We start from the raw sequence: 21480 nt of genomic DNA on the forward strand, positions 1-21480 counted from the left end.
GGAGTTAGGTACCCACATCTCTTTTAAATTCAATGGGAATTGGTGCCTCATTCTCTTCGGCGCTTTGACAATCTCAGCCTAAACCCCTTAGTCACACTCTGAGGGAAACTCCTGGAGGTGCTCCAGCTCTTGGCATGCGTAGCACATGCTAAGGAAGAGCAAATTGGCCAGTTGGGTTTGCTCCTCAGTTTGGGCCAGTGGGTTAGTGAGCCAGCTGCAGCAGTTTGGGGTACTTGGGCCTCATTTAATTTTAGCAGCTGTGACAAAATATAAAGCACATGACATGGGTGGTGAGTCACCTTGAGAAAAAAATCATCTGAGTGCCCACCCTCAAACCAGAGCATTAAATGTGTCAGTGGAAGGAGCTTGTGCCTATAGCTATTTTGAATATTCTTGGTGCTAACGCTTGCGTTTCTGTTTAAAGAAGCAGGATGCCAAACTGCACCCAAATGTTGTCACTGATGCTCTGTCCTAGCCTCTAAATAATGAGGAAAACAGATGCAGAGAACTAATTGACTGAAACACTGTGACACCTCATGAGGGCCAGCCTGGCCTGTTGTTCATTTATGATCCTTAAGACTTTGATCTTCTACAGCACCTGCCATCTGAGGATCCCAAACCACTTTTGTGGGGGTAAGTCAGAATGATTATCCCCATTTTACAGTTAGGAAAACTGAGGCACAGAGTGATTAAGTGACTTGCCCAAGGTTACCCAGTGGCAGAGCCAGGAAAGGAATCTAGGAGTTCTGAGTCTATCTGTCTGAGGTATTTATCTGGCCCCATCAGCATCATATCTGAGGTACCTTCCACTCTTTAATGTATTTACCCTCACAACCCTCTGTGAGGTAGGTGGGTGGTATTATGCCCAGTTTACAGATGGAGAACTGAGGCATAGAGAGGCTAAGTAACTTGTCCAAGGTCTTATAGGAAGCCTGTGTTAAAGCAGAGAATTGAACCAAAGTTCCCCAGGTCCTAGACTCGTGCCCTAACCACTGAACCCTCCTTCTTCTCCCAGGCCTCTGTTCCCCTGTCTCTCCTGGCTGATCCTTTGATTTGCTTCTCTTGCCCACTTGCCACCATAATCCATCTCAACGGCATCCTATCCTGTCATCATTAGCTTCTTATCTTCCTTTTGTTGAATTACAGCTAGAAATAAAGTTGGGCACAAGCCATGAAGTTCAAATCTGAATCTCCCCGGTGTCGGGCGGTGCCCAGGTCTGGGGTTCCGGTTCTGATCCATCTCTAGTTCTCAGTGACAGCAGAGGCTCTTTTCTCCTCGCCATGACACACCAATCCAGAGGTGACTGTACCACTTCCACTCTGGGGCCGTGGGAAAATAGCAATTGTTTTCTTTGCAAGATTAAATAAAATTAAATGCAGTCTCATGACATATTTTTCAGTACTGATTTTCAAATTAACATGTTGTGGGGTTTTGTTTTGGGGTTTTTTTTGTTTTGGTTTTTTAAAACTTCATGTGTTCTGATGTGAGTCTTAATTTGCATCTGGACAAAAATGTTGAATGCCAAAGTTGGCACTCAACGGATTGGGATCCTTGCGCCATCCGTCTGTATTTTTCATCTGAAAAAATTCCTCAACCTTTTCCATGTTTCCAGTGAAACTGGAAGGAACTTTGCTCAGTCAAAATGAAATCAGAGAACTTCAGTTTTGGAGGGGTTTGAAATTCCTTGACTGGGAATATTTCATACCGTCCTGCGGTTCACTATAGAAAAGTTAATGGACCTGCTGCCTTTTAACTATCCCCTCCACTAGGCACTCCGTTAACAGTGTGGTGAGTGCATTATGAAAGCTTTACACTGATACTAACCAAGGAAATAAGACTTTTCCTTTAGAGCTTATTAGATTGGATTTCTGTAGCCATTTTTTTTCAAAAAGGACCCAAATTTCCAGAGCCCAAATGGAGACACCTTAAAGGGGCTTGGTTTTTCAGAGAGTGGGTGCTCAGTACTTTCTGAAAATATGGCCCTTTAAAATGTCTCAAGTTTGACATCTAAACCCTAAGTTGTCCAAATCACTGGTCACTTTTGAAAAGCTTGGCCCGTGTTTATAACCTAAAGCATCATGGGTGTTGTTAGCAAGTCAGAAGACTTTGGTATATGAATACTGTTGTGTTCCTGGGCTGTCACAGATTGCCGCCAGCTGTTAGCTTGAACTAACATGAACTTCTGATACTATGAGCTTGAGGACAATCTATGTGTTATTAACTTGGAGTGGAATATAAGGCACTGGCTTGAGTGTATGGTATAGTGACCACTGCCCTCTAGTGGAATATAGAGGCCTGTTCGTGTAAATCACTCGGTGATTTTTTTCTCTTGGGCCTGGTCTACACTAGGCGTTTAAATCGGTTTTAGGAGCCTAAAACCGATTTAACGCCACAACCGTCCACACTAGGAGGCACCTTATATCGATTTTAATGGCTCTTTAAATCGGTTTCTGTACTCCTGCCCGACGAGAGGAGTAGCGCTAATATCGGTATTAACATATCGGAATAGGGTTAGTGTGGCCGCAATCGACGGTATTGGCCTCCGGGAGCTATCCCACAGTGCACCACTGACCGCTCTGGACAGCATTCTCAACTCGGATGCACTGGCCAGGTAGACAGGAAAAGCCCCGCGAACTTTTGAAATTCATTTCCTGCTTCCCCAGCGTGGAGAGCTCATCATCACAGGTGACCACGCACAGCTCATCAGCACAGTTAACAATGCAGTCTCCTGAGAATCGAAAAAGAGCCCCAGCATGGACCGCTCGGGAGGTAATGGATCTGATCGCTATATGGGGAGAGGATTCAGTGCTAACAGAACTGCGTTCCAAAAGACGAAATGAAAAAGTATTTGAAAGAATTTCTAAGTCTATGACGGATAAAGGCCACAGCAGGGACTCCGTGCAGTGCAGAGTGAAAGTTAAGGAGCTCAGACAAGCCTACCAGAAAACCAAAGAAGCAAACGGAAGGTCCGGGGCAGGTCGAAAAACATGCCGCTTCTATGCTGAGCTGCATGCAATTTTAGGGGGCTGCGCCACAAGTACCCCACCCCTGACCGTGGATTCCGAGGTGGGGGTTGTAATCTCTGCCATGTCAGACGGGGAAGATGAAGATGAAGAAGAGGAGGAAGACCTCGCAGAGAGCACACAGCACTCCGTGACCCCCAGCAGCCAGGAGCTTTTTATCACCCTGACGGAATTACCCTGCTCCCAGCCCTCACAAGCAACTATTCCAGAGAATGACGCCATGGAAGGGAGCTCTGGTGAGTGTACCTTTGCAAATAGCAAACAGTGTTTTTTAAGCAAGCCTTTTTTAATGATTGATTTGCCCTGAGGACTTGGGACGCATTCGCAGACAGTATAGTTACTTAGAAAAGTTTGTTAACATGTCCGGGGATTGAGAGGAAATCCTCCAGGGACATCTCGATGAAGCGCTCCTGTAGGTACTCCAGAAGCCTTTGCAGAAGGTTTCTGGGCAAAGCATCCTTGTTCCGCCCACCATGGTAGGACACTTTACCATGCCATGCATGTAGCAAGTAATCAGGTATCATTGCGTGGCAAAGCATAGCGGCGTATGGTCCCGGTGACTGCTGGCATTCAAGAAGCATGCGCTCTTTATCTTGTTCTGTTATCCTCAGCAAAGTGATATCGTTCAGGATAACCTGGTTAGAAATCAGGAATTTAAGTAAGGGGGGTGGCCATTTTTCTACTGGGTTCGTGGAATGCAGCAGCTTAAAAAAAACACTTTCCTGCACGTAGCGAAGCGGGGGGAGGGGAGGAGTGAAATGCCGATGATCTTTTCTGTTTGGTCACCGGCGAGGCGATCTTCCCCAAGCTACCGGACAAGCAGTGGGTGGGGGGGAGGGGGAAGGTTGTTGATTAGCAGGGAGCTAGCGTGGTATTAGCCATGCGTTGGGGGGGGAGGGGTAAATCACTGAGACAGTGGCTTACCATGGCCGCATGCAAGCTGAATCCTGATGCCTGGACCTGTGTCTGAGATCTGTAACCCAAGAGTTGCAAGCAGGCACTATTAAGATGAAAAATGCGACCTTGTAGGGAAATCACATGTGCTATGTAAGGTGAATAGTGCTTTTCACTGTGAAAGAGTATAACCATTGTTCTGTAAAATGTATCTTTCTAAATATTTATCTCCCTCATGCGGCTGCAAATATTTCAAGCGTCCCTCCTCCATCCCAAAGGCTAGCACAGATAAGGCGGAGGAAAAAGAAGACGCGAGATGAGATGTTCTCGGATATTATGGAAGTTACACGCAATGAAAGAGCTCATCTGAATGAGTGGAAGGACGTGGTTTCAAATTACAGGAAAGAGGCCAGTGAACGTGAGGACAGGAGGGATGAACGTGAGGACAGGAGGGACAACCGAGATGAGAGGTGGCGGCAGGAAGACCGGCAGGAAAATCAGCGGTGGCGGCAGGAAGATCAGCGGTGGCGGGATGCAACTCTGGGGCTGCTGCGTGATCAAACTGACATGCTCCGGCGTCTTGTGGAGCTTCAGGAACGGCAGCAGGATCACAGAGTGCCGCTGCAGCCCCTGTATAACCACCCTCCCCCCTCACCATGTTCCTTAGCCTCCTCACCCAGACGTGTAAGAACGCGTGGGGGGAGGCTCCGTGCACCCGCCCACTCCACCCCCGTGGACAGCCCAACCAGAAGGATGTCGTTACTCTGAATTTTATTTTTTTAATGGCCTTCTCCATCCCTCCTTTCCTCCTCCCAAAGCACACCCTTACTTCTCTCCCTCTTTTTATAATGAATCAATAAAGAATTCATGCTTTTTAAATGAGTGACTTTATTTGCATAAGTAAGCTGTACTCGAAGGGGGAGGGGGAGTTGCTTACAGGGACTGAGTCAATCAAGGGGGTTGGGTGTTCATCAACAAACACAGCAGTCACACTGTACCCTGGCCATTGATGAAGCTCGTTTTCAAAGCTTCTCTGATGCGCACCGCTTCCTGGTGTGCTCTTCTAATCTCCCTGGTGTCTGGCTGCGCGTAATCAGCGGCCAGGTGATTTGCCTCAGCCTCCCACCCCGCCATAAAGGTCTCCCCCTTACTCTCACAGAGATTGTGGAGAATACAGCAAGCAGCAATAACATAGGGGACATTGGTTTGGCTGAGGTCTGAGCGAGTCAGTAATATGCGCCAGCGCGCCTTTAAACGGCCAAATGCACATTCCACCACCATTCTGCACTTGCTCAGCCTGTAATTGAACAGATCCTGACCACTGTCCAGGCTGCCTGTGTATGGCTTCATGAGCCATGGCATCAAGGGGTAGGCTGGGTCCCCCAGGATAACGACAGGCATTTCAACATCCCCAACTGTTATTTTCTGGTCTGGGAAGTAAGTCCCTTGTTGCAGCCGTTTAAACAGAGTAGTGCTTCTGAATACGCGAGCGTCATGAACCCTCCCTGGCCATCCCGCGTGGATGTTTGTGAAACGTCCCTTGTGATCCACCAGTGCTTGCAGCACCATTGAAAAGTACCCCTTCCGGTTTACGTACTGGGTGCCCTGGTGCTGCGGTGCCAAGATAGGGATATGGGTTCCATCTATCGCCCCCCCACAGTTAGGGAATCCCATTGCAGCAAAGCCATCCACTATGGCCTGCACGTTTCCCAGAGTCACAACCTTTCGTAGCAGCAGCTTAGTGATTGCTTTGGCTACTTGCATCACAGCAGCCCCCACAGTAGATTTTCCAACTCCAAATTGATTCCCGACTGACCGGTAGCTGTCTGGCGTTGCAAGCTTCCACAGGGCTATCGCCACTCGCTTCTCTACTGTGAGGGCTGCTCTCATCTTGGTATTATGGCGTTTCAGGGCAGGGGCAAGCAAGTCACAAAGTTCCATGAAAGTGCCCTTACGCATGCGAAAGTTTCGCAGCCACTGGGAATCGTCCCACACCTGCAACACAATGCGGTCCCACCAGTCAGTGCTTGTTTCCCGGGCCCAAAATCGGCGTTCAATGGATAGAATCTGCCCCATTACCATCAGGATCTCCAAAGCGCCGGGGCCCGCGGTTTGAGATAATTCTGTGTCCACGTCCTCATCACTGTCATCGCCGCGCTGCCGTATCCGCCTCTTACTCGCCTCGGTTCGAAGGTCCTGGTTCAGCATATACTGCACGAGAGTGCGCGAGGTGTTTAAAACATCCACGATTGCGGTATGGAGCTGAGCAGGGTCCATGCTTGCTGTGCTATGGCGTCTGCACGGTTCACCAAGCAAAAAAGGCGCGAAACGGTTGTCTGCCGCTGTCAGGGAGGGAGGGAGGGGTGAGGCTGTACCCAGAACCACCCGCGAAAATGATTTTTGCCCCATCAGGCACTGGGATCTCAACCCGGAAATGCCAAGGGGCGGGGGAGGCTGCGGGAACTATGGGATAGCTACGGGATAGCTACCCACAGTGCAACGCTCCAGAAATCGACGCTAGCCTCGGACCATGGACGCACACCACCGATTTAATGTGTTTAGTGTGGCCGCGCACACTCGATTTTATAAAATCTGTTTTACAAAACCGGTTTATGCAAATTCGGAATAGTCCCGTAGTGTAGACGTACCCTTAATCTCTATATACTGTACAGCTGGCTGGTTGGCTCGAGGAAGTGGGAGATATTTTCAGTTCTCTGTAGGCAGCCCATTCATCTGATTTTCAGCCAGACAGTCCTCTTTTCCTATGGTTTTGTCCCCTGTCTGGGACTGAGACAAAACTAGATCTGGTTTTGTGTGCATCATGGCCGGCGGACACCGTTTGGACCTCCACACTGCGTGTGAAGTCATCCAGTAGGGGCGGGGCCATGCTAGTGGGGGTGGACCCACACCAGAAGTACCGGAATGTCTGGTATTCTGGAGGTGTGGCACTAGCCACCTTAACTCTGTCACCTTAACTCTGTCACTGGCTCTGTCACCTTAACTCTGTCACTGTCCAGCCCAGGCAGCAGTGAAAGTCATTGTTTGAAGACGCTTTGGTAGCCATAGGGGTGGCCTGGCTGGATCAGCTTCAAGTTCCATCTACTCCAATCTCCTCTCTTTGACAGCGGTCAGCTACTGAGGAAGGTTGTAAGAGTCCCGCAGTAAGCAGATGTGGGCTAATCTGTCCCCCACCCTGATCTCTTCCCAGTCCCTAACAGTTAGAGATTGGCTAAAGCCCTGATGCATGAGGCTTTACATCCCTTCCAGAAATGTTCTTGTACCCGGGTGAAACAGACTGGCGATCTCCCTCTCGTTCTTAGTGGGCAAGTATCCCAATGACCAAACCTCCATCCTGTGGTTGGCACTCTGGGTGCTGGTCCCAGCAGAGATGGTATGGTTGCCTGATACTCAGAGCTGATGGACACTGTGGAGGATTCTTGTGCTGCAAATACAGGCCTTCCATCGCCGAGGCTGGTCCAATTTACTAGTATTACATTCCTTCTTAAAAGCTCATTTGCAGGTCCCAATCCCGCGCTCTCCATCCGTGCCTGGTGCTGAAGTTGCCTAGAAGACAATTCTTCACCCAGCAATGAGATGCTTTTTCTAGCTCCCGTCTCGGGGAGGTTGCTCAGCACTTGATCCCGCCTCTTGCTGGCAGCTGAAGCTGTCCGAAGGCTGGTGGTGGCTGGAGTGATGTTGTCCATCTGACGGTGACACGAGGGCGAAGGGAGAGAGGTTGCAATGTTTTAGGATCAACAGGGGCTTTGACAGAGCAGGAGTGTGTATCTGCCTCTTCCCTGGGAGCACCCTCCTTGGCAGCTCTGTGTCTGGCAGCAGACTTGCTGTCTTCTAGGGATTTTTTCCCCAGCCTTCCTGGGGCCAGACCTTTAAATCTGGCAGAGCCAACCAACTGCAGCCCTAAAGCAACTTGTGTGCTACCTCTCCTCCTCTTCCAGCAGGTAACTACGCTTCTCCTAGCTTCCCCTTTCTTGTTCTGAGGACACAGCGCAGCCTCTCTTTGGGTTGATCCAGCTCTAGTGAGAGGAAAATCCCCCCTTTTGTATTGGTGACGTTTTTGATGTTTGTGATCACTAGATCTGGTGGGGCTTTCTAAATGACAGTGATGACAGGACTTAGCCCCTGAGCATCTTTAGATCCAAACATGTTTTACAAAGTGGAGTACATACCAATCTCCATTTTGGAGATGGGGAAACTGAGGCACAGAGAGGGGAAGTGAGTGACTTGCCCAAAGTGCTGCTCTTATGAGACCTCCTGTCTCCTCGATAATGATACTTTGTTATATGGAGGTTTTTCTCTACAGAATGCTTTATTAAACACTTTAGAGATGGGTATTTGAATGCCAGTTTGTTACTCATGGGGAAGCAGAGGCACATCCCTGCCTAACAGATCTGTGACGGGAACATGGGAGTTCCTGGCTCCACCCACTAATCCACATGCACCCTCTCCAACTTTTTTAAGCTATTGCAACTTTCTGATTTCCCTAAACACAAGTGCTAGGAAGCAATGCAAGGACTAGGATGAGCTCTTTACGGTATATGTAAGGATTAAATTGATCATAAAGTTTGGGGGGCAGGAAGAAATTCCCCATGATGTATTAGCAGGGTTTTTCTTCCCATTATTATTTGAATTATATTACAATACTTACCATCAACCAAGATCAGGGGATAGGTGCTATACTGACACCTAGTGAGGGAAGTTGTCCTGGAGAGCTGATGCTTTACGAGGCAAGACAGACAGGGGAGATGATTATTACAGGGTCACAGCAGAGTCAGATTCGAACTGTGGTCTCGGGAGTCACAAGAAGCTGCCAAGTCACTGGACTGCCTTTTTTCCCAGTCAGGCAAAGGCATGATACCCTCTCATCTCTTCTTCACATCCCCGTGTGCATTGGGCAGGGGTCACCCATTCGGCTTTGGTAGACACATCCTATGGGAGCCATTTCCCTTCAGTTTCAGGTGGGGTGCCAGAGGTGGATCTGAGCCAGCACAAAAGGCATGTGTTGCACGGGACACTGCTTTCATCACTATCTTGTACTATATGGCTCATCTTCACATAAAGTGATTCTCCGGTCAACAAAGGCGGATGCACAGCGCTGAGATGGCGTGAAGTGCTGCAGGCTGTTGGACATCCCAGTGGAAGTGGTGTGTGCTTTTTCATTAAGCTGCCAATCGGGATAATTTGTGAAGCCAGGCTTGCTGAAAAGACATCCGCCTGTCAAGCTGCCATCATACGGATTATAGTTCCAGCCTGTGCGCAGGGAGGGCATTCCTTGCAAGCGTGGGTCTCTTGTTAGTTTCAGCACACAGCAGATGGCCTGCATGTGAGCATCTCCTCTAATAGTGTTCTGTCAGTCACACAAACAAAGGGCACGAATAGCACAAACGGGATATTTTTAGACTGGAATATGGGTAACCATTCTGCTGTTGGCCTCTTGCTCCAAATGCTGAGCAGCTGTGGTCTGTGGATATGAACTGAAGATCAGGTCAGCAGCACATGGTCCATGTCAGACAGACTGGCAGGAAAAAAAAATCCATGAATATTTGTTCATTGACCAGGATGGATTTGCTTTCTATACGCACAGGAATTGCAAGACTGCATCATACCTGGGATCCATGTAGTCCAAGACCATATCTATGACAGTGGCCAGCACCAGATACCTTTAAAGGAGGGTGTGGAAACCCCTGCAGGAGGCAGTGGATGGGTTAACCAGGGTCCTCCTAATCCTCAATACTTAGAGATTGGCTCATGCTCTGAAATAAGGAAGAATTGTGGCCCAGATCGTCAAAGGAATTTAGGTGTTTGCCACTGAAATTTGAGGATCTGGTCCTGTAACCCTTCCAGTATTCTTGGTTTTAGTCCTTATTATTCTAATGCTGCCTATTCTTGTCATCTCTCTTTGAATCCTGCACTGTCTCACTGATATATTGTGTCAGAGAGTTCCACCGGCTATTTATGTGTTATGTAGAAAAAAATAGTTCCTTTTATCACTCTGAAATTTGCTTTCCCTAGACTCGTGTGCAAATTTGACTAATGCAAACATCTGGGAAAGATGAATTTGCACCTCAACGAGTCATCAGGAGAGAATTTCAAACTGTTCAGTATATTGAAGTGTAAAATTCTCTATGAATGCTGTGTTGATTAATTGCAGAAGTCCCATGGTATTCTTGGCTCCTCATTGGATGGCGTCTGTAACTAATCAGAGGATGAGAACAGACCTCCATGACGTCTATATCTAGACAAGGCAGTGTGAATGACAAGTGTTTTCAATGAACTCTTTGCAACCAATGTACTGGAAAAGAATGTCCTGCTACAGGAAACAAGGGCATAATTTGAACAACAAATAAGTAGATTAATTTTGAAATCTATTTCTGGATAACTCACCCATGGAAAAAGAAAGCAAAGCTCTGTAGAATAAATTACGCATTTGGAATCATTCATTCAGTTTTTCTTCATCCCAGTAACGTTCAGCAGTACCCAACAAGCCGTATTGCCAAAACCATTCAGAAATCATGAGCCAGCTCCAGAAAGCAGGGAGAGAGAGGATAGAATTCACAATATTTTTGCAACACAGTTTTCTCATTTTTTTTATTCAAAATTTTTAAATTTGAAATTTCACTAATATTTTGAAGAAAATTTAAGCTGCTAAATTTCTATGCCACTCTTGAAAATTTTATCCAGAGAGATTAAGTGAGTTGCTCAAGATCATAGAGGAAGTCTATGACAAAGTTGGGAGTTAAACCTAGAGTTCCTGAGACTCATGCCAATGTCTTTGCCACACGATCAGCCTATCTCTTGATGCTTTTTTTTTTAAGTGAGTTGGCTTTATTAGGCTGCACAAATTCAAGTCACTGACGGAATCTCCAAAAATTCTAAAGCGTACTTCGGACAGAGCAGGACCAGAAATTGCTTAGCATATGTCTTCACTGCAGAGTTGATCCAGACCTAGACTGCTGGGTATAGGAACCTGCGTTTGCCATGCCTAGGTGTGAGCGCCCACCCACACTGCTAACCCACACTGGAGTTATATAACTCTGTACCTGTATTCACAGTGGCACTGCACTAACCTGTCTTAGGCACTAAAATTTCTGTGGGCAAATCCCATGGCTCTTAGCGCTGCATCAAGCTGTGTTACTCTGTGAACTGTTTTGCAATGTATTGTGGGAGAAATTGTCCATCTTTCCTGGCATGGAAGTGTTCTTAACCTCCAACTCAGTAAACCAAAGCACTTCCATCTCAGCCTGCTGCTCACTTCTGCCGACCTCTGTTCTGGACAGTCCCAAGGCGTGGGTCCTCTCAGCGCTAGGAGCTGTTCCAGCTGTTGGCATTAATGCACCACCCATTTGCACAATGGGAGGCAGTCAGAGGGTTTGCACCATGGGAAGATGGCAGCAGCATGCCTCGCTAAGGCGATAACAGAGCCTGCATGCAGACATGGAGCTGTGGAGACAGATGATGGAGGCTGTGGATTCCCTTTTTGCTGACCAGTGCTCCTGGAGCAGGACCACAAACAGAGAGTGGTGGCAATCCATCATCCTGCAGACTGGGGATGACCCAGCAGTGGCTGCAGAGTTTCTACTTGAGGACGTGGAGCTGTGTCAGGAGCCTGGAACGTCAGTGCCGGGACGTGCTGATGAGAGAGGCCATACTACTGCAGAAGTGGGGTTTTATTACCCTTTTGAAGCTGGCAACCCCTGACAGCTACAGATCAGGGGCTACCGAGATTGGCATTGGCAAAGCAGCTGTTGATGCTGTAATGATGGAGATTGAGGCACTTATTGCTGCGGTTCACCCAGAGGAGGTGAAGATTGGTGATGTCCCCAGAATAATAGCTGGCTTTTAGGGAATCGGGTTCCCAAACTGTGCAGAGCTGTCAGTGGTTCATATGTGCCCATTATTTGCTGCCTACAAGGTGCACATGAGGGGACGCGTGGGGTGGGGGCATGCAAGGTTGCCCCTTCTCCTTCCCCCTCCCCCAATTTGCTGCTTGGCTTGTACTGAGCATGCTCAGTAACACTGCTGAAGCGGGCTCCCCTCACTTCCCCGTCCCCCCGCCCCCCGCTCCTCCCCTCACTGTGGTCAGGTCAGTCACCCCTTATGCAGGCCTTGGTCGACCATGGAGGGAGTTTCATGAACACCAGGGTGGGATCCCCTGGCAGAGTGCATGATGCCAGAGTATTCCGGAGATCACCCCCAACCACACATCCCCCTTATCAAACTCCTTGTCTCCACTACCAAGGCAATGTACCTTGAAGACAAAGAGCCTGTCCCCGCTTTTTACCATGAGGTGGCAGCATATAGCATGATAGAAATGTGTCGCCTCTACTGCAGAGCACACAGTATTCCAACCCTCTGAAAATGAGGAGCTGAAAAAGAAAACCTTTTCCTGAGATGCAGCGTGCACTAAAATTCCTTCCAAGACTTTTAACATTTCTATTGTGCACGGGATTTGTGTTGTAACTGTGCCCCCAAACCACTTGCATGTGGAAAAGTCCTATGGCACAATAGAGGAAATGATGTGATGATATGCTTTAGAGGAAATTCCATAGAATCCCGCTGGCGGCATGTCTGTTCTTTCTCCTGGGCTTTGTCATCAGGCTTTATAGAGATGAATAGTATGGTGTTAAATAATAAATACCAAGAGCAGGAGACTGGAAATCGGAAGCATAGTTAACAGGGTTAAGAAGCATTTTCAGCAGAGGTTTGAAAGTGGGAGGAAAATGAATCCTAATGTTCTGTGTCTGTGTACAGCGCCCAGCGCAATGGGGCCTGCGCCCGGGACTGGGGCTCTGAGCTGCTTCTGCGATCATCATCAGAATTGATAATGTCCGTTTTCTGTTCTCTCTATTATTATTGGTGGTAGATATAATGGCAGCCCCCACATGCCCTGCCAGGATTGGGGCCCCATGGTGCCGAATGCTGTGCATAGGAAAGAGACAATCCTGTGATCATATTACCAAAGCGGGGCCTTAGAATGTGGTTGGAACGGCTGTCTGGGACTTGCTGTTCTTTCAGTCTTGTTTAAGGTGAAGGTTTAGCCACAAGTCTAAAAGTGGAGTTGTGCTGAAAAGGACGGCGATCTATTGTTCTCCATGCTCACCGAGGGAAAGACCAGAAGGAATCGGCTTAGTTTGCAGCAAGGGAGATTTAGGTTAGATATTAGGTAAAACTGTTTAACTCCGAGGATAGTTACGCACTGGAACAGGTGATCTATTCTAGGGAGCTGTGGAATCCCCATCACTGGAGGTTTTAAGAACAGGTTGAACAAACACCTGTCATGGGTGGTCAAAGTATATTTGGTCTTACCTCAGCACAGGGGGATGGACGGGCCATATCCTGAGGTCCTCACTCACATGGACCAGTACCTGCCCCAAGGAGCTTACATTCACCTCTGACAATTAAGCCATTTATTTAGGTATTTAAATATAGATTTAGATGCTTCACTTTAGGCACACAAGTGTACATGTTGTTCACATTCATTAGCTAACTAATGCCAATATTTGATATGGGATTGAATAACTCTAGTGTTTCAAATCCCTTCTGGAAACTCACGGCTTTTCATTAGCTTTTCATTGCTTCCTTCAACCCTGGCCAAAAATCCTAGCTGTGGGGTTTAGTGGATAGAGGAGGAAAAACAGGGGAAACAGCCTGGCTTCCTGGAGAGAGTGCTGGCATTTAGGAGACTAGGGTTCTATCCCCAGCTCTGCTACTGTCCTGCTGGGTGAGCTTGGCCAAGTCACTTTCTTTCTCCATGCCTCAGTTTCCCCATGTGTAAAATTAGGATGATACTCTCTGCTTAGAGATCTATGGATGGAGATGAGTAGGAGCTAGGGGTTATTATTATGTTAATTCATTTTTGGAGGGGGGTGGGAAGTAAGAGAGGAACTAAAGCAATGCTTGTGCAACATTAAACTCCACTCTGGGATCTTTCATCCCCTCATACCATTTTCGACCTCCCTTGTTTGTCATTCCTGCCGGTGTTCTGTCTAATTTTGAGCCAGTTCCCTTTGATTCCAATGGAAGCTATGCACCTACATACTTTTTGAAGATTGGTCCTTAGGTATTTGACCCAGTCCAGCAACTGCTCACTACAAGCACAGTGCTTAGTTCTGATGAGCCAGATCATGATAGCAAGCACTTGGCAATTACTGTTTTCAGGGTGGGGCCCATTCTTTGTAAGTCCCTTCTCTGTCAGGGATCTGCCTGCCAGCGCTGGTCAAAAAAGTTTGGTTGAAACACTTTTTTGCTAAATACAGCTTTATTTTTTTAATGAAAATTTTCACAGAAAATTCCTAATTTTCCAGCTGTTCCATGGAAAACCAAACATGTTTTGATTTTTTTAAAACTGGAAACCAATAAAAAATTGTCAGTTTCTCATTTAAAAAAAACAACAAAATTTCTGCAAAAAATGTCAAACTGCCCCTCCCTCCTCCCCCCCCCCCACTTTTGATTTCTTTTGAAAATTTTTGCTGAAATACCATTTTCCCACCACTTCTGGCCAGATTCTGAGCAACCTCAGATCTAGTTACTTACGGACACATGCGAAGACAGTAAACAGGCGCTAGACATATTTCACTGTATAATCTCCCCCTCTGTTTTGAGGGTTTTCTATAGCACCTAACACTGTATGGATGAATTTCCAAAGGACCTCCGCTCCACTGGCTGCTTCAGGTGCCTGAATGGAAGCCACAGAGCCTAAGGAAACACTTTGGCATGCTCTGCCATTCACAGCCCAGTAGTCTGCACTGCGGTGGACTGTAGGCAAACCCTTAGGGACCCAGTGGTGCTGGAACATTTTTAATAGTGGGGCTGCTGAAAGCCAGCCCCCTTACCCCTGTCCACCCCCCCCCCCCGCCCCAAATCTCAGGACGGGAGCAAAGCCCTGGGCACGGGGCGGCAGCAGAGCCCCAGGCGTGGGGCTGGCAGCCAAGACCCCGCACGGGGCCGGCAGCTGGGAGCCCAGGGGTGCTGCAGCCCCCCCCCCTCACACCCCTAATTTCCACGACTATGTAGGGACCTTTCCCTCATCATTAGGTCCCAGACCCTCAAAAGGCCAGATCCACTGAAATCAATAGGAGTTATTGACTTCAATGGGCACAGGATCAAGGGCTGAGCCTAAATAATAAGCCTGAATGATGATGGCCATGTCACTGAAATGCATGTGCAGAAACGATTTGTGGGTTGGATGAATGTCGGTGCTCAGCTGGCTGAACAGGGGATTGATTTATTTTTATTGTGTGTCTTACACCTCGATGCCCCAACTGAGACCAGGCCCCCCTTGCGCTAGGTGTTGTACAGACACATCGTGAGAAACCATCTATGCACTGAAGAGCTTGTGGTCGAAGCAGCCAAGACACGCAAGCAGATGAGGAGATAGAGTTGAAGTTCTTTGCAGAAGGCACCATCTTTCTGTCCTGTCTTTGTACAGCGCCTAGCACAATGGGGAGCTGATCCAGGGCCAGGATGCCTAGGTGCTAAAGTAATACAAATAAAAGAGAGAGAGAAGAAGTCACTGGCCCCTGGTCCCACAAGCAGGAGCAGAACTAGAACTCAGCTCTCCTGCGCTGTATTCATCCAGGCTGCCTGCCAATGATGGACACTATCACTATGTAGCACTAGGAAAGCAAGCTCCCATCCTTTGTGGTGTCTAACTGCAGCATGTACTGATTTCAGCTGACCGGTCCGGAGCAGATGGTGGATGGTTTCCAGCTAGCCCTCTCTGTCTTGGTAGCGTTCAGTTTGTAACGCGATACCATTTCCGCCTCCTTGTCATTTTTCTCTCTTATTTACTATTTCTTCATCTTCCCCCCTCTCTTGGGAGCATGAGACTTCCCAGTTGTCATGGAAACCCCCTTTCTTCGTCTCAGCTGTTTTCAGAGGCTTCTTTGTACAACCGACTATTTATAGCCACGTAGCTTCCCCTACACTCCTGTTCTGAGAAGGTGGTTTCCTGTATCAGCAGAATACTAAAGGACTGTCATCTGCTGATCGCAAGCCTTGACTGGAAATTGCAGCTTCACATGTTTTTGGTTTGCTCAGAGGCTGGTTGCAAGAACCATGCCACATTTCTGTTCAAGAACAGCATACCTCAGGTTTGAAATGTCTCAGCAGTTCGGAGGGAGGAGAAAGATTGTTTGGAAGAAATACGAGTCAATCTTTCTCGCCTTGCTCTAGGGTGACCAGACAGCAAGTGTGAAAAATCGGGATGGGGGTGGGGGGTAATAGGAGCCCATATAAGAAAAAGCCCCAAATATCGGGACTGTCCCTATAAAATCATGACATCTGGTCACCCTACCTTGCTCACCTTTCTGAGAGGCAGCGTTATCTAGTGCTCAGATCAGTGGCTTCCTGGGATTTAGGAGCTCTTGGGTTCCACACCCAGCTCTGCCACTGGGCTTAGAAAAGTCACTTAATCACTCTGGGCCTCAGTTTCTCCACCTACAAAGTGGGTGTAAAAATACTTCCCTGCCACATAAAGGGTGCAGTGAGTATTAACTGATGACTGTAAAGCACTCTGAGATGTTCAAATGAAGGGTGGCCTAGAGGGGGAAGGATGGTCTTGTGGTTACGGCACTGGGCTAGGATTAAGGAGATCTGGGTTTTGTCTCTGGCTCTGTGACAAATTCCCTCTGTCACTTAACCTCTCTGTGCCTCAGTTCCCCATCTGCCAAAGGGGAGAATAATTCTGCCTTGACAATTTAGACAAAGGACTGTCTTTGTACAGCATCTAGTGCACAGGGTCTGATCTTGGCTGGAGCATCTAGGTGCTGCAGTTATTTATTCAGTGTATGCAATCTGGTCAAGCCAAACCACAGCCTCTTATCAATGGTGTTCAAGGCATGAAAACCTCCAGGAAGTTGAGTCATTTTGTGGCCATATGTGTCATGGTTTATGGCTGTCCCCACTGACCTAATGGACTGTCTCTAAAATTCCACCCAAATTCCGTTGCAGCACAAGTTCCGTGTCCGGTACGAAACCGATTAAGAAGGCTCCATTGGCTTTGTGGTAAGTCAAACCCAGGTTGACATTGAGTGGGCTTTGAGATAAGATAATTATTTGTCACTTTCTCTGCAGACCATGAAGCTCGCCATGCGTCCTCTACCATAAATCCCTCACCCTGGTGCTGTTTGCTTGCTGCTTCCACTACCCACTGTCCATCTGTTTTCATGTGAGCTCCTCAGGGCAGCTATCTTGCCTGCCCACTTAGCCTGGAGTCAATGTACATCCATTCCTAGGATTCTCCTCCCCTCTCATCCTCACATGGCCTCACACCCTGAGATCACCCCCACATGTCATCACTCTTTAGGAACCTCCCTTTCTGCATGTGACATCACATGCAGGGATTTCCTCCCTTTCCTCCATGCTCACATGGCATCACCCGCTGCATTCCCTCACACCTTGGAATCCACCCCCCTCCCCCGGGGAAATGGATAGGGAGCCAAAAGTGGCCATGCGGATGAGGGGGTGAGATATCTCCTGCTCCTTATCACTGTTGTTTAGAGAAGGGTCTTTGTGATCATTGTAACTGGGTTGTTCTTTCCCTTTGGAGAAGGGGCCTGGTAAACACACCCTCCCCACCCTCCCTTTGGTCTCCTGATGTCTTTGGGCAGCCCCTTTAAACATCACATATCCTAAATACTGGGTGATAGTGTTCTTTAATGGACCATTCTGCTTGAATAGTTCCTTCACAATGTGCTGGCTAAACACCTTGTTGGTCCTACCCAGAAGCAAACACCTTAGAAATACAGGTACATAGTTCATGTTCCTAACTTCAACTACAAAAATGATACATACATACAAACAGTATAATCATATTCAGTGAATCATAACCTTTCCATAAATGTCTTACATGCCACATTTTGTATAAGATTTGTTGCAATGATATAACAGTGATCTATAAGGTCATAGTTTAATCAGCTAACGTCACAAGGGGTTGTACCACGTTAACCATACTTGTGGTTTGCATAGAGAAACAAGGGTTAAAGCATAGTCCATTCTGGTCAAGCCAGAGCAAGCCACCAGCCAAGCTGCAGTGGATTCCATCTCAGGCTCTGTCTCTCTCCAACCTCTTCAGTCAGACCCAGGAGAGAGCAGCCAGCTTTCTCCAGAAGCCCACGCTTTATTTCCTGTCTGTCATGTCTCAGTCCTTTGTTCTCAAGCTGGTCTTTGCTCAGCTTCCCAGTGGAATGAACCTCCTTCGTCTGGGTCATTGTTTACTAAATTTCAATATTCTGGCCCTGGGGGCTTTTTCCATTGCCTCTTTCAGATTCTGCATTGCTATGGGTCACTTCCAGCCAATTCCTTAATAACCCTATTCACTGTGGCCCAGCCAGCAAGATCACACCCACACTTGATGTCCTGGGCTGCCCCCAAGAGCAGACTTAACCCCTTTTCCCTAAGTAACCATGCAAAGTACAGAGGGAAACTGAGGCACACATAGGCTTGGTAAACATACTACAGAAAATTCCCAGGTTGTCACAGCATTTTCCTCCAGAAACAGCTGAAGGACAGTCTGTAATTTGTTGCCATTCAGATCACTAATCTGTGTGGCGGAGTTGACCCTGCTCTCACTCATGCAGATGTAATCAGCAATAACTGCATTAAAATCAATGGAGCACAAAATATCGGGAGAGGAAAATCAAGTCCTGTGTCTTGCGTTTGTTTTCCTGGTTGAAATGATCATTTAGGTCCCATTCAGACCCTTATGGCTTATGTGGGACTTAAGGGGTGCATGGGACTTCGTTGTGTTGGAGGGTGAAAAATTGTAACCTCTGAAGATAGGACAAGAAGCAATGGGCTTAAATTGCAGCAAGGGAGGTTTAGATTGGACATTAGGAAAAACTTCTTAACTGTTAACTTGTGGAATCTCTGTCACTGGAGGTTTTTAAGAACAGGTTAGGCAATCACCTGTCAGGAACAATCTAGTTAATACGTCGTCTCACCCTGACTACAGGGGACTGGACTAGACTGGATCTATTGAGGTCCCTTCCAGTCCTACACGTCTATGATTCTGCACAGGGGTGAATTTCAGCCCATCTAAAGCAGAGGAGAGGCTTATTTTCAGTCTTCACAGGGCATTCTCCCCTCCTTCTTCTACAATAGCTCTCAGAACAGGGAGTTGTGTCTGCCTGCCTGTTCACAGTCTCTTCTGCCTTTGGTTAACCCATTCATTTGTATGTTCACCGATGGTGCCAGTGGATCACAGAACCCTGCCCGAAAGCTGAACAGCAAACATTCCTGGGCTTGTCTCAGAACCTCACCAATGCACACATTTCACTTGATTTGAGACAGCCCAGACCGGTTTTTGCTTAATACTGAGCCCTGGCTCATGACCCCTGGTGGAGTTGGGAGTTCAGAATGAAATACAAGAGCAGGCATGTTTTGTGTGCCAGCATTTCACGCTGCTGGATTAATGGGCTGCTCTAGGAAACTGTGAATGTGGCTTAATGGCATAAGCGAAAATCTTAATTCAGCAGAAGGAATGCACAGTGCAAATCAGGATTCCATATAGCCCCACAATGTTCTGAATGGGTTAGGCTCTTCGGCCTGTCCTGTGCAGGAGGTCAGACTAGATTATCATACTGGTCCCTTCTGGCTTTAAAATCTATTAATTTATTAAACCAGATTTTTAGCTGGGGACTCCTATCTCTAGTTAATTCATCTTTTTTTTATCGAGCTTGTCTGTCACAGCTTCTGAAAGTAGTGTGTGTGTTTGACTTACATTCTTTTAACAATCAGCTTATTCACCTGGGTCTTGCATCTTTGCATCCTGAACCTCTTGCTGTTACTGGGTTTAAAGACTATGGGAGGGTGTGTTGCCTTGTAAACCCACCCCCCACTGGCACTGAAAGGGGAACAGGAGTGCTCCATTGGGACACCTGGAGGCAGCTACTTGGTGTGTCAGACTCAATTAAAGATGAGACCCAGGTGTGGAGGAGCTGGGTGGCTAATACCAAGGAAGGGGTTCAGTGCAGGAAGAAGCTGAGGACTAGGTGTCTGCTGCCCTGTAATGTGGGAAGGGAACTGTTACAATAGGCCAGGAGATGCCCTAAGAAGCCATGGCAGCTCCTTCAGTGAGCACTGATAAAAGAGCAGGAACCAGACCTCCAGGGAGAAAGCCCTGGAAGGTGTTCCCTACTCTGATAGCAGGCAAGAACTTTGCAGAGCCTGGAAAGGAGCTGGGGCAAAGGACCTAGAGGCCAGGCATGGTAGGAAGGAGTCCAGGTAAGCCACAAGGACTCTGAGCTAGTCTTGGCTGCTTGCTATGGGGTCCTTGGATTGGATGAGGTGTAAACAGAGGACCTGGGTTTCCCTCCCCACCACTGGAGAAAGTGGCACCAAACCCCTGACAGAAGAGGGTAAGGACTACTGGGGCCTTGCTCTGAGGCAAGAGGGTGTAAGGACTGCTTGACCCAGAATCGGGGGCTAAAGATCTGAGAGAAGGTCATCGGACTACTGGGTGGTGGGACTGCTGTTACCCTGGCAGGGCTGGGAGTGACTGGCAGCTGGCTGGAGGGCTGAGTCACAAGAAGATGCGGACCACTGCTGGACCCAGTGTGGGGCCACAAGAGGAGAGCCTGCTATGCTGTACCCAGCTGCCTGGTAAGTCACCCCTTTCCGGTGCAGTTTTCAAAAGCCCCTAAAGCCCAGATTCTCCAAGGTATTTAGGTGCTTAACTCCCATTGAAACTAAAGGTTATTAGGCACCTAAACATCTATGAGAGCCTAAGTGACTTGGTCTTGGCTACACTTGCAGATTTGCAGCACTGCAGGGTGTGAAAAAACACCCCCTCTAGCGCTGCAAGTTGCGGCGCTGCAAAGCGCCAGTGTGATCAGAGCCCCAGCACTGGGAGCACAGCTCCCAGCGCTGTACGTTAATCCCTGGGCTTGACTACACTTGAGAGTTGAGAGTCCACACCTGCAAGGCACATCCAGCGCTGCAACTCCCTGGCTGCAGCGCTGGCTGAACACCTGGTCTGCTTGGGGTGTAGCGAGTGCAGCGCTGGTGATCCAGCGCTGCTCATCAAGTGTGGACACACACTAGCGCTGTTATTGGCCTCCAGGGTATTAGCAGATATCCCAGAATGCTTTTAACTAAATTACTCTCTTTGTTTTGTTATGCAGCCTCTCTTTGTTTTGTTGTGAACTCGGAGCTCCGGTGCTCCGGGAGCTGCTTATCTAAAAAACAAACATAGCTCCTATTTGCTGTGATCAATCTGTACCTGACTGTGAACAATCAAATGAGATAACCCCTGTGAATGAGGCAGGCAGGGAGTGAGTGTTTGCTTGACAGAGAAACAGAGGGGCAGAGGGGAGAAAGGGAGTCCGTTGGATGCAGGCTGTTTGCAGTTGAGAGTAAGGGGTCAGGAACATTTTCTGATTTTACAAGGCAGGAAGCTAACACACAGTATTGGCTCCAAAAATCCACTCTCTCTCTCTCTCCCCGGCTCCCTGTCACACTACACCCCACCCCCCTCTTTTGAAAAGCACGTTGCTGCCACTTGAATGCTGGGATAGCTGCCCATAATGCATCACTCCCAACAGT

At 47.9% G+C, this 21480-nt stretch overlaps 1 long non-coding RNA gene across 1 annotated transcript in view; it reads left to right on the forward strand.

Moving 5' to 3' along the window:
• The first annotated feature begins 335 nt into the window (after positions 1–335).
• The window catches only part of LOC123369388, a 32938-nt gene continuing 11793 nt past the window's right edge, over positions 336–21480 (forward strand). Inside the window, exons 1-2 of the long non-coding RNA XR_006579020.1 lie at positions 336–633; positions 16888–16941. This is a non-coding gene — a long non-coding RNA (uncharacterized LOC123369388). The remainder of the gene's footprint in view (positions 634–16887; positions 16942–21480) is intronic.

The sequence above is a fragment of the Mauremys mutica genome, chromosome 4, assembly GCF_020497125.1.
Source record: "Mauremys mutica isolate MM-2020 ecotype Southern chromosome 4, ASM2049712v1, whole genome shotgun sequence".
Taxonomy (NCBI): Eukaryota; Metazoa; Chordata; order Testudines; family Geoemydidae; genus Mauremys; species Mauremys mutica.